Source organism: Petromyzon marinus, chromosome 60, assembly GCF_048934315.1.
Source record: "Petromyzon marinus isolate PM22_M1 ecotype Great Lakes invasive population chromosome 60, UKy_Petmar_22M1.pri1.0, whole genome shotgun sequence".
In the NCBI taxonomy this organism is placed as follows: domain Eukaryota; kingdom Metazoa; phylum Chordata; class Hyperoartia; order Petromyzontiformes; family Petromyzontidae; genus Petromyzon; species Petromyzon marinus.
In genome coordinates, this window is record NC_133726.1 from 1626114 (window position 1) to 1639645 (window position 13532).

The window sequence follows — 13532 nt, forward strand, 5'->3', positions numbered from 1 at the left end:
GTTGTTGTTGTCGTTGTTGTTGTCGTTGTTGTTGTCGTTGTTGTCGTTGTTGTTGTCGTTGTTGTTGTCGCCGTTGTTGTTGTCGTTGTTGTTGTTGTCGTTGTTGTTGTTGTCGTTGTTGTCGTTGTTGTCGTCGTTGTTGTCGTTGTTGTCGTTGTTGTCGTTGTTGTCGTCGTTGTTGTTGTTGTCGTTGTTGTTGTCGTTGTTGTTGTTGTCGTTGTTGTTGTCGTTGTTGTTGTCGTTGTTGTTGTCGTTGTTGTTGTCGTTGTTGTTGTCGTTGTTGTTGTCGTTGTTGTTGTCGTTGTTGTCGTTGTTGTCGTTGTTGTCGTCGTTGTTGTCGTCGTTGTCGTCGTTGTCGTCGTTGTCGTCGTTGTCGTCGTTGTCGTTGTTGTCGTCGTTGTTGTTGTCGTTGTTGTCGTTGTTGTTGTCGTCATTGTCATTGTTGTCGTCGTCGTCGTTGTTGTTGTCATCATTGTTGTTGTCGTCGTCGTTGTCATTGTTGTTGTTGTTGTAGTCGGTTGTGCGGCGGGGCCAACGTCCACGTTGAACTTCTTCCGCGCCGTACGTAGCCAGCCGTGCTGATCGGAGGTGCGCGGGGAAGGACAACAAACTAACACAACAATGAGAAGCAGTTGTAAAGAAATTAGTTTGTCAAGATGATGATGATGATGATTAAAAAGCGCAGCTGAGCTCCCAGTGAAAGGGGCGGGAAAATTGTTTTGATTCGCAGGCCTCAGTGGGTTCTAAAATTTGACAGAGGGGCCGGGCCGGGAACAGACGGACGGAGTGTTCGTGTGAACTTAATATAAATGACGTGTTAAAAATCATTACGTGAAAGGATTTGGCCTTTGACAGGTAGCAAAGCGTTCGTTTGCGAGGCAAATTCAACGAATTGCACGAACGTGAACGATACAAAAACAGGTCGTAACTCCCGGTCAAAGTGCGCCATCTAATGGGGAAATGGGCGCATTAATTTAATAATAATAATTATATTTGGACGAGTTCGGCGGGCCGGGTTAGAAAGCCCAACGGGGGCGTACTTTGCCCACGTCTGTCCCAGTGGCTTTCTTAAAGTTGTAAGGAAGGAAGGAGCGTTCCAGACGGCCGCCGAAGCGCCCCCGAAAGCGCCGCGCGACGGTGCGGTGACTCGTCCGCCGCCTTTGTTCGGCGGCTTCACGAGAAGCCGTCGCCGCCGCCGCCGCCGCAGCCGCAGCCGCAGCCTTCTGCGGCGAGGCTGATGACACCCGGGGTCGTCGCGACGATGGTTCACAGCAACCCCCCCCCCGCCCGCCGACGAGATAGGCGAGCGAGCTCTTCGCGATGGCGTGCAAGCGGCCGTGCGAGCGCGGCTGCTACTCGCAGGGGCTGCTGCGCCTCCATAACAACAATAACAACAACAATAACAACAACAATAACAACAACAATAACAACAACAATAACAGCAACAACCGTAGTCCCATTTTATTTGTCGTGCTTTTCATCAAGGCTCCCAAAAGCGCTCCACAAGACGCAGCAGCAACAGCAGCAGCAGCCGCAGACACTCGGCATACTGTTTTTGTTTTTTTAAGAATCCATCGACTAAAAACCTCCTTGACCTTGACAATGTATGCGACCTACTGCTGAGCGTGCCGTGGGTCTGCACGAGGGGGGGGGGTGGGTGGGTGGGGGTCATGCCGTGCGGGGGAGTTGCAGGCACGCGGCAGCCGCGTCGGCGGCGTTGAGGAAGCGCCCCCACCGCCCACTTTGAATATTTCTCTGCAGGTTGGCGGCTTGTCGGGGGGGGGGGGGGGGGGGGGAGGTGATTTGCCTACCGCGGCGTCGCGCCCGGACGAGGAAGCAAAAAACCGACCCGACCCGAAACTCCCTTCCTCGTAGCGAGCATTTGCATAGACGCCTCTCGCCCCCCCCTGTTTGCGAGCGGCGGCAGCAGTTCAAGGGTTCTTTCTCGCCGATGGCGGAGCGCCGATAGCGGCTGCGCGCGTGCGGCTGCGTTTTGTTGCGTGTGGAACAAAAACATGATCCAGGTTTTCGTCCATTTCTCGCTGTGGTTTTTTGCGACAACGTGTAGCCAACCGCGGCGGCGGCAGCGGCGGCGGCGGCGGCGGCGCTGGGAGTGAATGGTTCGCACCGTTTGGCTTGCGACTGCCGCGGGTCGCGCCGGTTTTGATCCGATCTCAGTTGAAACGATGGCGGCAAGTTTCGCAAACCTGCCCGGCCAGCCAGGCAGGCAGCTACCCACTCAGCCACTCGGTCACCCACAGCCGCTCAGCCGCCCCTATACCCACCCAGTCACTCAGTCACCGAGCCACCCAGCTACCCACCCAGCCACCCACCCAGCCACCCACCCAGCCACCCAGCCACCCCACTACCCACCCAATCACCCAGCCACTCAGCCACCCAGCTACCCACTCAGCCACCCAGCTACCCACCCAGCCACTCAGCCACCCAGCTACCCACCCAGCCACCCAGCTACCCACCCAGCCACCCAGCTACCCACCCAGCCACCCAGCTACCCATCCAGCCACCCAGCCCCCCAGCTACCCACCCAGCCACACAGCCACCCAGCTACCCACCCAGCCACCCCACAACCCACCCAGTCACCCAGCCACTCAGCCACACAGTGACTCTACCAGCCACTCAGCCACCCAGCTACCCACCCAGCCACCCAGCCACCCAGCTACCCATCCAGCCACCCAGCTACCCATCCAGCCACCCAGCTACCCATCCAGCCACCCAGCCACACAGTGACCCACCCAGCCACCCAATCACCAAGCCACTCAGCCACCCAGCTACCCAGCTACCCACCCACCAACCCAGCTACCCACCCACCAGGCACCCAGCCACCCAATCACTCAGCCACTCAGCCACCCGGCTACCCAGTTACCCACCCACAAAGTCACCCACCTACCCAGCCACCCACCACCCCACCGACCAGCAGGAATACTCAACGATTCCCGACCGTGACGTCAAACCCCGTTGCCCCCTTCGTTTGTGCAAGGGTTGGCCTTTCTCCGGATGCTCCGGTTCCCTCTCACACGCACACGCACGTAATCTATGTGCGTGTGTGTGTGTGAGTGTGTGAGTGTGTGTGTGAGTGTGTGTGAGTGCGTGTGAGTGCGTGTGTGTGTGAGTGTGTGAGTGCGTGTGAGTGTGTGTGAGTGTGTGTGAGTGTGTGTGAGTATGTGAGTGCGTGTGTGTGTGAGTGTGTGTGAGTATGTGAGTGCGTGTGTGTGTGAGTGCGTGTGTGTGTGAGTGCGTGTGTGTGTGTGCGAGTGCGTGTGTGTGTGTGCGTGTGTGTGCGAGTGTGTGCGAGTGTGTGAGTGCGTGAGTGTGCGTGAGTGTGTGTGTGAGTGCGTGTGAGTGAGTGTGAGTGTGTGAGTGTGTGAGTGAGTGTGTGTGTGAGTGCGTGTGTGTGTTGAACTTCTTCAGCACCGTACGTAGCCAACCGCGTTAATCGGAGGTGCGTGGGTGGAAGGACAACAAACTAAACACAACAACAACAATAATCGGTTATAGTTCAATAAAAACAAAATGTGGTGGCGGTGGTGGCGGTAGTGGCGGGACCCTCCTGAAAACGAGCCGCAGGACCTCGGAGCGGTGGCGCTCCTCGAGTGTGGGGCGCGGCGGCGTGAAAGCGTGAGCAGCCCGCGGCTGATGCCGAACCCGCCGCGTGGACGGGGGGCACGCAAGGGCTCGGCCAAATCCCCTCCACGGCGGGAGGAGGAGACGGAGGAGGAGACGGAGGAGGGAGGCGTCGCTCGCTCTGCGCGAGGCCTCCTAGAGCTTTTGTCTCTTGGTGGGAACCGGTTACTCGTCTCTTCCGTCTCACCCTCCCCCCACCCACCACCAACGCAGCGAAATGTGGGACTTTGCGTAAGTGTGACGAGGAGGATGACGAGGAGGATGACGAGGAGGATGACGAGGAGGATGACGAGGAGGAGGGCGTGCGATGACTTCACGCCCTGCACGTCGGGGCGCGACCGCTCTCTGCGGGGGGGGAGGGGGCGGCGTGAACCTCCCTCCCTCCCTCCCCCACCCGCGGGAAATCCGGCAGGCCGCCCCCCCCCGGTTCGAATCCGTCAGGCCGCCCCAGTCAATACCGCGGCGCGCCCGCTATCAACCCGTGTCTAAGTAGAAGGAGCCGAGCTGCTCTTGTTGCCCCGCTTCCCCGGCCGCCTCACACGCAGGTCGCTCGGACCGAGCTGGGCCACCGCGTGCCTCCGCAGCGGTCCGCGCTTCGCCAAAACTTCTAGCAAGGGTGACAGAGTTTAGCGAAAAGTTGCAAATGTACAGGGTGGCACGCGGGCCACCTGCGACCTTCACCCTCCCCCCCCCCGCCTTCCTGCGAACAATCACGAGCGGCAGGACGCTCCCTGAACACGATGACACCAGCAGCTGCAGTCCTGAGACTCGGCGAGGCTTTTCTGGGTGAACAGGCAAAGTAGGTTAATATCTTGGTGGCTAGGAGATGTTAACTACCTCGCATGGTACACAGGAGGTCGTGGGTTCCACCCGACCCTGACGCCTGCCGCTGTATATTTGGAGTCTGCGTGTCTCTCTCTCATCATCATCACGGTGGGCAGGAGATGTTAACTACCTCGCCTGGTACACAGGAGGTCGTGGGGTCGATCCCGACCCTGACGCCTGCCGCTTTATATTTGGAGTCTGCGTGTCTCTCTCATCATCATCATCATCACGGTGGCTAGGAGATGTTAACTACCTCGCCTGGTGTACAGGAGGTTGTGGGTTCCATCCAGACCCTGACGCCTGCTGCTGTATATTTGTAGTTTGCGTGTCTCTCTCTCTCATCATCATCACGGTGGCTAGGAGATGTTAACTACCTCGCCTGGTATACAGGAGGTCGTGGATTCAACCCGACCCTGATGCCTGCCGCTGTATATTTGTAGTCTGCGTGTCTCTCTCTCTCCCCTGTGGTGGTCGCATTAATTTTTCTCCAGGCCCTCTGATTTTTCCCTCCATGATTTAGAATCGACGTCACGCGTTCAGAGTATTTGGCTGCTGCTATGAATTCCCACGTGATGATGACGATGGTTATGATAAGCCCACTTCGTTGAGCTTTCGATTGTGATAGCCGGGTCAATTCTGAAAATGAGCTATGTAGGACCCTTACATTGTGAAAAAACAATAGGTCATTCGGTCGATGTCAATTTCGATTTAAAGCTTTCGTGGCTGCAGGGATTCATATTCTTGCTTCTTTCGGTAAAGTCACCACCACGTAGAAGGGAAACAACAAAATAATTTTTAAAAAATGATGCAAATATAAAACAATAAAACTATCGTTTTATATTTGTATTATTTTATTGTTTTATATTTGTATGATTTTATTGTTTTATATTTTTATTATTTTATTGCTTCCCTTCTACGTGACTTTACCGAAAGAACCAAGAATATAGGCCGATGTAGTTTAACACGTAGGTTTTTCTGCGACCAACACACCACCGGTGTCCTGGACGAGTGACCAACTCGGCACGTCCTGTTTACGTGACGAACCTTGCCCATCGGCCGGTGGCGGGTTTCACGGCACATTTATATTGACGCGATCTGAAAAAACCCAACCTCGATTGCGGATGGGTAGATGTAGTCGTGGCTGCGAAGGTGACCGTGCGATGGCCGGATACCGAACGTCGCTCGCTCGTAATCTCAGCGGCAGATACCAAACCCGCACGTGCTCGCCACCGCAGGGCGTGCGTGCGTGCGCGCGATGTATTTGCATAAGTCCTTGCGTCACTTTCCGGATTTAAACGCGCGCGTTCTCGCTCGCCCCTTCACCCCAAGCGGCTGAATTACAGGTGGCACAGTCTCGCCCCCCCCCACCACCCCCTCCACCTGAACCTCTCACGTGACCCCGCGGTGTAACGCTCCACCCAGCCTCCAGCACACCAACTGATTTCATTGTTCCATCTCCTATCGAAGTGGATGTCCTTCCGAACACGTTGTGGGTCTCTGTGAATATATGGGTCTCTGTGCGAGTCTGTGGGTCTCTGTGTGAGGCTACGGGTCTCTGTGTGAGTCTACGGGTCACTGTGTGAGTCTACGGGTCTCTGTGTGAGTCTACGGGTCTCTGTGTGAGGCTGTGGGTCTCTGTGTGAGTCTATGGGTCTCTGTGTGAGTCTACGGGTCTCTGTGTGAGTCTGTGGGTCTGTGTGAGTCTACAGGTCTCTGCGTGAGTCTATGAGTCTGTGGGTCTCTGTGTGAGACTACGGGTCTCTGTGTGAGTCTGTGGGGCTGTGTGAGTCTATGGATTTCTGTGTGAGTCTGTGGGTCTCTGTGTGAGTCTACGGGTCTCTGTGTGAGTCTGTGGGTCTGTGTGAGTCTACGGATCTCTGTGTGAGTCTGTGGGTCTCTGTGTGAGTCTGTGGGTCTCTGTGTGAGTCTGTGGGTCTCTGTGTGAGTCTACGTGTCTCTGTGTGAGTCTGTGGGTCTCTGTGTGAGTCTACGGGTCTCTGTGTGAGTCTGTGGGTCTGTGTGAGTCTACAGGTCTCTGTGTGAGTCTGTGGGTCTCTGTGTGAGACTACGGGTCTCTGTGTGAGTCTGTGGGTCTGTGTGAGTCTACGGGTCTCTGTGTGAGTCTGTGGGTCTCTGTGTGAGTCTACGGGTCTCTGTGTGAGTCTGTGGGTTTGTGTGAGTCTACGGGTCTCTGTGTGAGTCTGTGGGTCTGTGTGAGTCTACGGGTCTCTGTGTGAGTCTACGGGTCTCTGTGCGAGCCTTCATCAGCCATTTTCAATCCACTGCTGGATGAGGGCGCTGTCGCTGCTTCTCGTGGTCCAGCGGGGAGCGGTGTCCTCTTGGATTTATTCTGTCCTTTGGCTGCCGCTCCGTCCTTCGCCTGGACCATCGGCCATCAGCGCCCGGTGGCTGTGCCGCTCCCTGCCCAAGATCCCGCTCACTTTCCATAATAGCTTGAATGATTTCATGAACGTGCGCGCGCATGTTCTCTAATCCTATAATCCATGTGTTCCTGTTGTGCTCTGTTTGGCATCGTGTCGGTGGAACCGTGACATATAAATAGTTGGGGCGCCACGGTGGCTAGGAGATGTTAACTCCCTCGCTAGGTGTGCAGGAGGTCGTGGGTTCGATCCCGACCCTGACGCCTGCTGCTGTATATTTGGAGTTTGCGTGTCTCTCTCATCATCACGGTGGCTAGGAGATGTTAACTCCCTCGCCTGGTGTGCAGGAGGTCGTGGGTTCGATCCCGACCCCGACGCCTGCTGCTGCTGCTGCTGTATGTTTAGAGTCTGCGTGTCTCTCTCTCTCCCCCGTGGTCACGTGGATTTTTCTCCGGGTCCTCCGGTTATTCCCTCCGCACTTAGAAAATTCAACGTCACGCGTTCAGAGTATTTGTCTGTTGCTCTGAATGTCCACACGATGATGATGGGCCATCATTCGTGATAGCCGGGTCTCGTCTGATAGAGATCTTTATAGCTTGGTGGGCCTTACCTGGTGAAATACCGGAGGGTCACCGGGGAAAAAATCCAAGCGACCACGGGGAGAGGGAGAGACACACAGACTCTTAAATTTACAGCAGCAAACGTCGGGGTCGGGATCGAACCCACGACCTCCTGCATACCTAGCGAGGTAGTTAACATCTCCTAGCCACCGTGATGATGATGAGAGAGACACGCAAACTCCAAATATACAGCAGCGGGCGTCAGGGTCGGGATCGAACCCACGACCTCCTGTAGACCAGGCGAGGTAGTTAACATCTCCTAACCACCGTGATGATGATGAGAGAGAGAGAGACACGCAGACTCCAAATATACAGCAGCAGGCGTCAGGGTCGGGATCGAACCCACGACCTCCTGTATACCAAGCGAGGTAGTTAACATCTCCTAGCCACCGTGATGATGATGAGAGAGAGAGAGAGACACGCAAACTCCAAATATACAGCAGCAGCAGGCGTCAGGGTCGGGATCGAACCCACGACCTCCTGTATACCAAGCGAGGTAGTTAACATCTCCTAGCCACCGTGATGATGATGAGAGAGAGAGAGACACGCAAACTCCAAATATACAGCAGCAGGCGTCAGGGTCGGGATCGAACCCACGACCTCCTGCGTACCAGGCGAGGTAGTTAACATCTCCTAGCCACTGTGGTGCCACCCACCATGCCGCCCAGAGTGGGGGGTGGTAGTTAGCGCAATCGCAGCACGAGGCCACGGTGACAGCATGGCCAAAGCCATCGATGTCACCACCACCACCACAGCCGCCAACACCGCGGCGGCCGCCAGACTCCACACACAGAGACCCATGGACTCCACACACAGAGACCCATAGACTCCACACACAGAGACCCATAGACTCCACACACAGAGACCCATAGACTCCACACAGACAGACCCATAGACTCCACACACACAGACCAATAGACTCCACACACAGAGACCCATAGACTCCACACACACAGAGACCCATGGACTCCACACACAGAGACCCATAGACTCCACACACAGAGACCCATAGACTCCACACACAGAGACCCATAGACTCCACACACAGAGACCCATAGACTCCACACAGACAGACCCATAGACTCCACACACACAGACCAATAGACTCCACACACAGAGACCCATAGACTCCACACACAGAGACCCATAGACTCCACACACAGAGACCCATAGAGTCCACACACAGAGACCCATAGAGTCCACACACAGAGACCCATAGACTCCACACACAGAGACCCATAGACTCCACACACAGAGACCCATAGACTCCACACACAGAGACCCATAGACTCCACACACAGAGACCCATAGACTCCACACACAGAGACCCATAGACTCCACACACAGAGACCCATAGACTCCACACACAGAGACCCATAGACTCCACACACAGAGACCCATAGACTCCACACACAGAGACCCATAGACTCCACACACAGAGACCCATAGACTCCACACACAGGGACCCATGGACTCCACACACAGAGACCCATAGACTCCACACACAGAGACCCATAGACTCCACACACAGAGACCCATGGACTCCACACACAGAGACCCATGGACTCCACACACAGAGACCCATAGACTCCACACACAGAGACCCATAGACTCCACACACAGAGACCCATAGACTCCACACACAGAGACCCATAGACTCCACACACAGAGACCCATAGACTCCACACACAGAGACCCATAGACTCCACAGACAGAGACCCATAGACTCCACACACAGAGACCCATAGACTCCACACACAGAGACCCATGGACTCCACACACAGAGACCCATAGACTCCACACACAGAGACCCATAGACTCCACACACAGAGACCCATGGACTCCACACACAGAGACCCATGGACTCCACACACAGAGACCCATAGACTCCACACACAGAGACCCATGGACTCCACACACAGAGACCCATAGACTCCACACACAGAGACCCATGGACTCCACACACAGAGACCCATAGACTCCACACACAGACCCATAGACTCCACACACAGACCCATAGACTCCACACACAGACCCATAGACTCCACACACAGACCCATAGACTCCACACACAGACCCATAGACTCCACAGACACACAGACACGCACAGACACACAGACGCACAGACACACACACGCACAGACACACAGACGCACAGACACACACACGCACAGACACACACACGCACAGACACACACACGCACAGACACACAGACACATGCACGCACAGACGCACACACGCACAGACACACACACGCACAGACGCACACACGCACAGACACACACACGCACAGACAAACAGACACACAGACACACACACGCACAGACACACAGACGCACAGACGCACAGACACACACACGCACAGACACACAGACGCACAGACGCACAGACACACACACGCACAGACACACAGACACACACGCACAGACACACAAACACACAGACGCACAGACACACAGACGCACAGACACACAGACACGCACAGACACACATACACACACACGCACAGACACACAGACACACACGCACAGACACACAGACACACACACGCACAGACACACAGACACACACGCACAGACACACAGACACACACACGCACAGTCACACAGACACACACACACAGACACACACAGACACACAGACACACACACACACACAGACACACAGACACACACACACACAGACACACACGCACAGACACACAGACACACACACACAGACACACAGACACACACACACACACACGCACAGACACACAGACACACACACACAGACACACAGACACACAGACACACACACAGACACACAGACACACACAGACACACACACGCACAGACACACAGACACACACGCACAGACACACAGACACACACACACACAGACACACACACACAGACACACACAGACACACACACACACAGACACACACACACACACACAGACACACACACACACACAGACACACACACACAGACACACACACACAGACATACACACACACAGACACACACACACGCACTACGCACAGACACACACGCACAGACACACAGACACACACACACACAGACACACACACACACACGCACAGACACACAGACACACACGCACAGACACACACACAGACACACACAGACACACAGACACACACACAGACACACAGACACGCCTTTCAAGCATTGCTCAGCTGCACTGCAGGCGTCACCTTTGCACGGCGTCACATTCCGCACTCCGCACGGTGGCGGCCTGTGGGGGCCCTCCCCGGCCCTCCCCGGCCCTCCCCGGCCCTCCCTGGCCCTCCCCGGCCCTCCCTGGCCCTCCCCGGCCCTCCCTGGCCCTGGCTGCGGTTGAAGAAGGCTTCGAAGTCCACCGTGCGGTCTTTTTTGTTAACCCCCCCCACCGCCCCGCCCCGAATTCTCAGCTGATAACATTGACGGCGGTGCAAGGTGGGGGGGTGGTGGGGGGATTGGGGGTGGGGGGCTCGTCGATCCATGCACCACAAAGGCAACGTGGGGTGATGGTCTCTCTCCGCTTTCTGGGTCACTACAGAGACACTCAGAGGCTCTCCGTGAGTCTCTGAGTGTCTCTCTCTGTGTCTCTGGGTCACTGTGTGAGTCTCTAGGTGTCTCTGGGTCACTGTGTGAGTCTGTGGCTCTCTGTGAGTATCTGGGTCACTGTGCGAGTCTGTGGCTCTCTGTGAGTCTCTGGGTCACTGTGTGAGTCTGTGGCTCTCTGTGAGTCTCTGTGTGTCTCTGGGTCACTGTGTGAGTCTGTGGCTCTCTGTGAGTCTCTGGGTCACTGTGCGAGTCTGTGGCTCTCTGTGAGTCTCTGGGTCACTGTGTGAGTCTGTGGCTCTCTGTGAGTCTCTGGGTCACTGTGTGAGTTTGTGGCTCACTGTGAGTCTCTGGGTCACTGTGCGAGTCTGTGGCTCTCTGTGAGTCTCTGGGTCATTGTGCGAGTCTGTGGCTCTCTGTGAGTCTCTGGGTCACTGTGCGAGTCTGTGGGTCTCTGTGAGTCTCTGGGTCATTGTGCGAGTCTGTGGCTCTCTGTGAGTCTCTGGGTCACTGTGTGAGTCTGGCTCTCTGTGAGTCTCTGAGTCACTGAGTCTGTGGCTCTCTGCGAGTCTCTGGGTCACTGTGCGAGTCTGTGGCTCTCTGTGAGTCTCTGGGTCACTGTGCGAGTCTGTGGCTCTCTGTGAGTCTCTGGGTCACTGTGCGAGTCTGTGGCTCTCTGTGAGTCTCTGGGTCACTGTGTGAGTCTGTGGCTCTCTGTGAGTCTCTGGGTCACTGTGTGAGTCTGTGGCTCTCTGTGAGTCTCTGGGTCACTGTGTGAGTCTGTGGCTCTCTGTGAGTCTCTAGGTCACTGTGCGAGTCTGTGGCTCTCTGTGAGTCTCTGGGTCACTGTGCGAGTCTGTGGCTCACTGTGAGTCTCTGGGTCACTGTGTGAGTCTGTGGCTCTCTGTGAGTCTCTGGGTCACTGTGCGAATCTGTGGCTGTGAGTCTCTGGGTCACTGTGTGAGTCTGGCTCTCTGTGAGTCTCTGGGTCACTGTGTGAGTCTGGCTCTCTGTGAGTCTCTGGGTCACTGTGTGAGTCTGTGGCTCTCTGTGAGTCTCTAGGTCACTGTGTGAGTCTGGCTGTCTGGAAGTCTCAGAGTCTCTGAGCGAGTCTCTCGGTCTCTATACGAGTCTATGGAACTAGTCATAAATTCAATCTTGATTTGAAGCTTTCGTGACTGCAGCAATCCATGCTCTTTGGTTCTTCCGCTAAAGTCATCACGTAGGTAGGAAATAATAATGGATAACGACGTTTCCATCGCAACGCAAGCAATCGTCTTCAGGCGAAAAGCAGCCTGGATCAGCAGCTTCTCGCCTCTTCCTTCCGCCTGATGACGATTGCTTGCGTTGCGATCGAAGCTCTGTGATCTATTATTCATCGTAAATTAGTCCTCTTCTAGGTTTACTCAGGATGAAATGAGTAACCTGCTGCGGTGTATAAAATGCATCGCCACTGGGGAGACAAAGGCGGTCGGGCGAGGTCCTGTCCGCCCCCACCCCCTCGTGCGCCGTGCCGGCCTTCGTAGGTGCTGGCTAACAGCACTTGCCCCTACAGTCTGTTACAGGCTATACGGGTGATCTCTGGAGTTTTGTGTGGTCTTTATTAATTTATTTTTTAATTCGACAAAAACTCGTTTGCCCGGGAAATTCCTGCCCGTGTGCTTTCCGGTCGTGAGACCACGTGTTAATTCTTCAACATCACCTCGTCGCGTTCAGCAAAGAGCCCCCGTGTAGCCTTTACCACACTGTCGGGTCCAGTGCTGTTGGCGAGTAGCACCGGTGAAGGCCGGCACGGCACGCGAGGGGGTGGGGTGGTCAGCACACACACACGCACACACACGCGCACACACACGCACGCACACACATACGCGCACGCACACACGCGCACACGCACGCACGCACACGCACACACACACACGCGCACACGCACACACACGCACACACACGCGCACACGCACGCACACACACGCACACACACCCACGCACACACTTACCGTGCTTCAGTGCACGCAGCAAGGATTACCATCGGGGGCGCGTCAAAGCTCACGGAGGTCGTCACCCCCAGGGGTTTTTCCGATGGTTATGAAAAGCATCGCGATGTTGTAGCTGCTGCTGCCTGCTGCCCGGCTCATTCGATTTAGAAGGTATAAAGGGTGCAGCCCCTGCGGTCGCTCACCTACGCCACCGCTGGTGGAAGTCCTTCTGCTGCTGCTGCTGCTGCTGGTGCTGCTGCTGCTGCTGCTGGCAGTGGCGGGGAGCTTCAACGTCCGCAGCGAGCGAAGCCAGCGGCTCCGTCGTGCTTTAAAGTGAACGCACCCCCGCAGCATTAACCGGGGGGGGGGGGCGGCCTGCCGTGCTCCGAACCGCGAACCCCTGCGCCGATCGGCGAGCCACGCCGACGGCAGTCCCGATGACGATCACGATGACGATCACGATGACGATCACGATGACGATGACGATCACGACGACGATCACGATGACGATCACGATCACGACGACGATCACGGCGGCG

At 55.8% G+C, this 13532-nt stretch overlaps 1 protein-coding gene across 2 annotated transcripts in view; it reads left to right on the top strand.

Annotated features, from left to right (window-relative positions):
• Positions 1 to 13532, top strand: part of LOC116955576 (uncharacterized) — a 40668-nt gene that overhangs the window by 16549 nt on the left and 10587 nt on the right. The gene's annotated exons all lie outside the window — the stretch shown is intronic.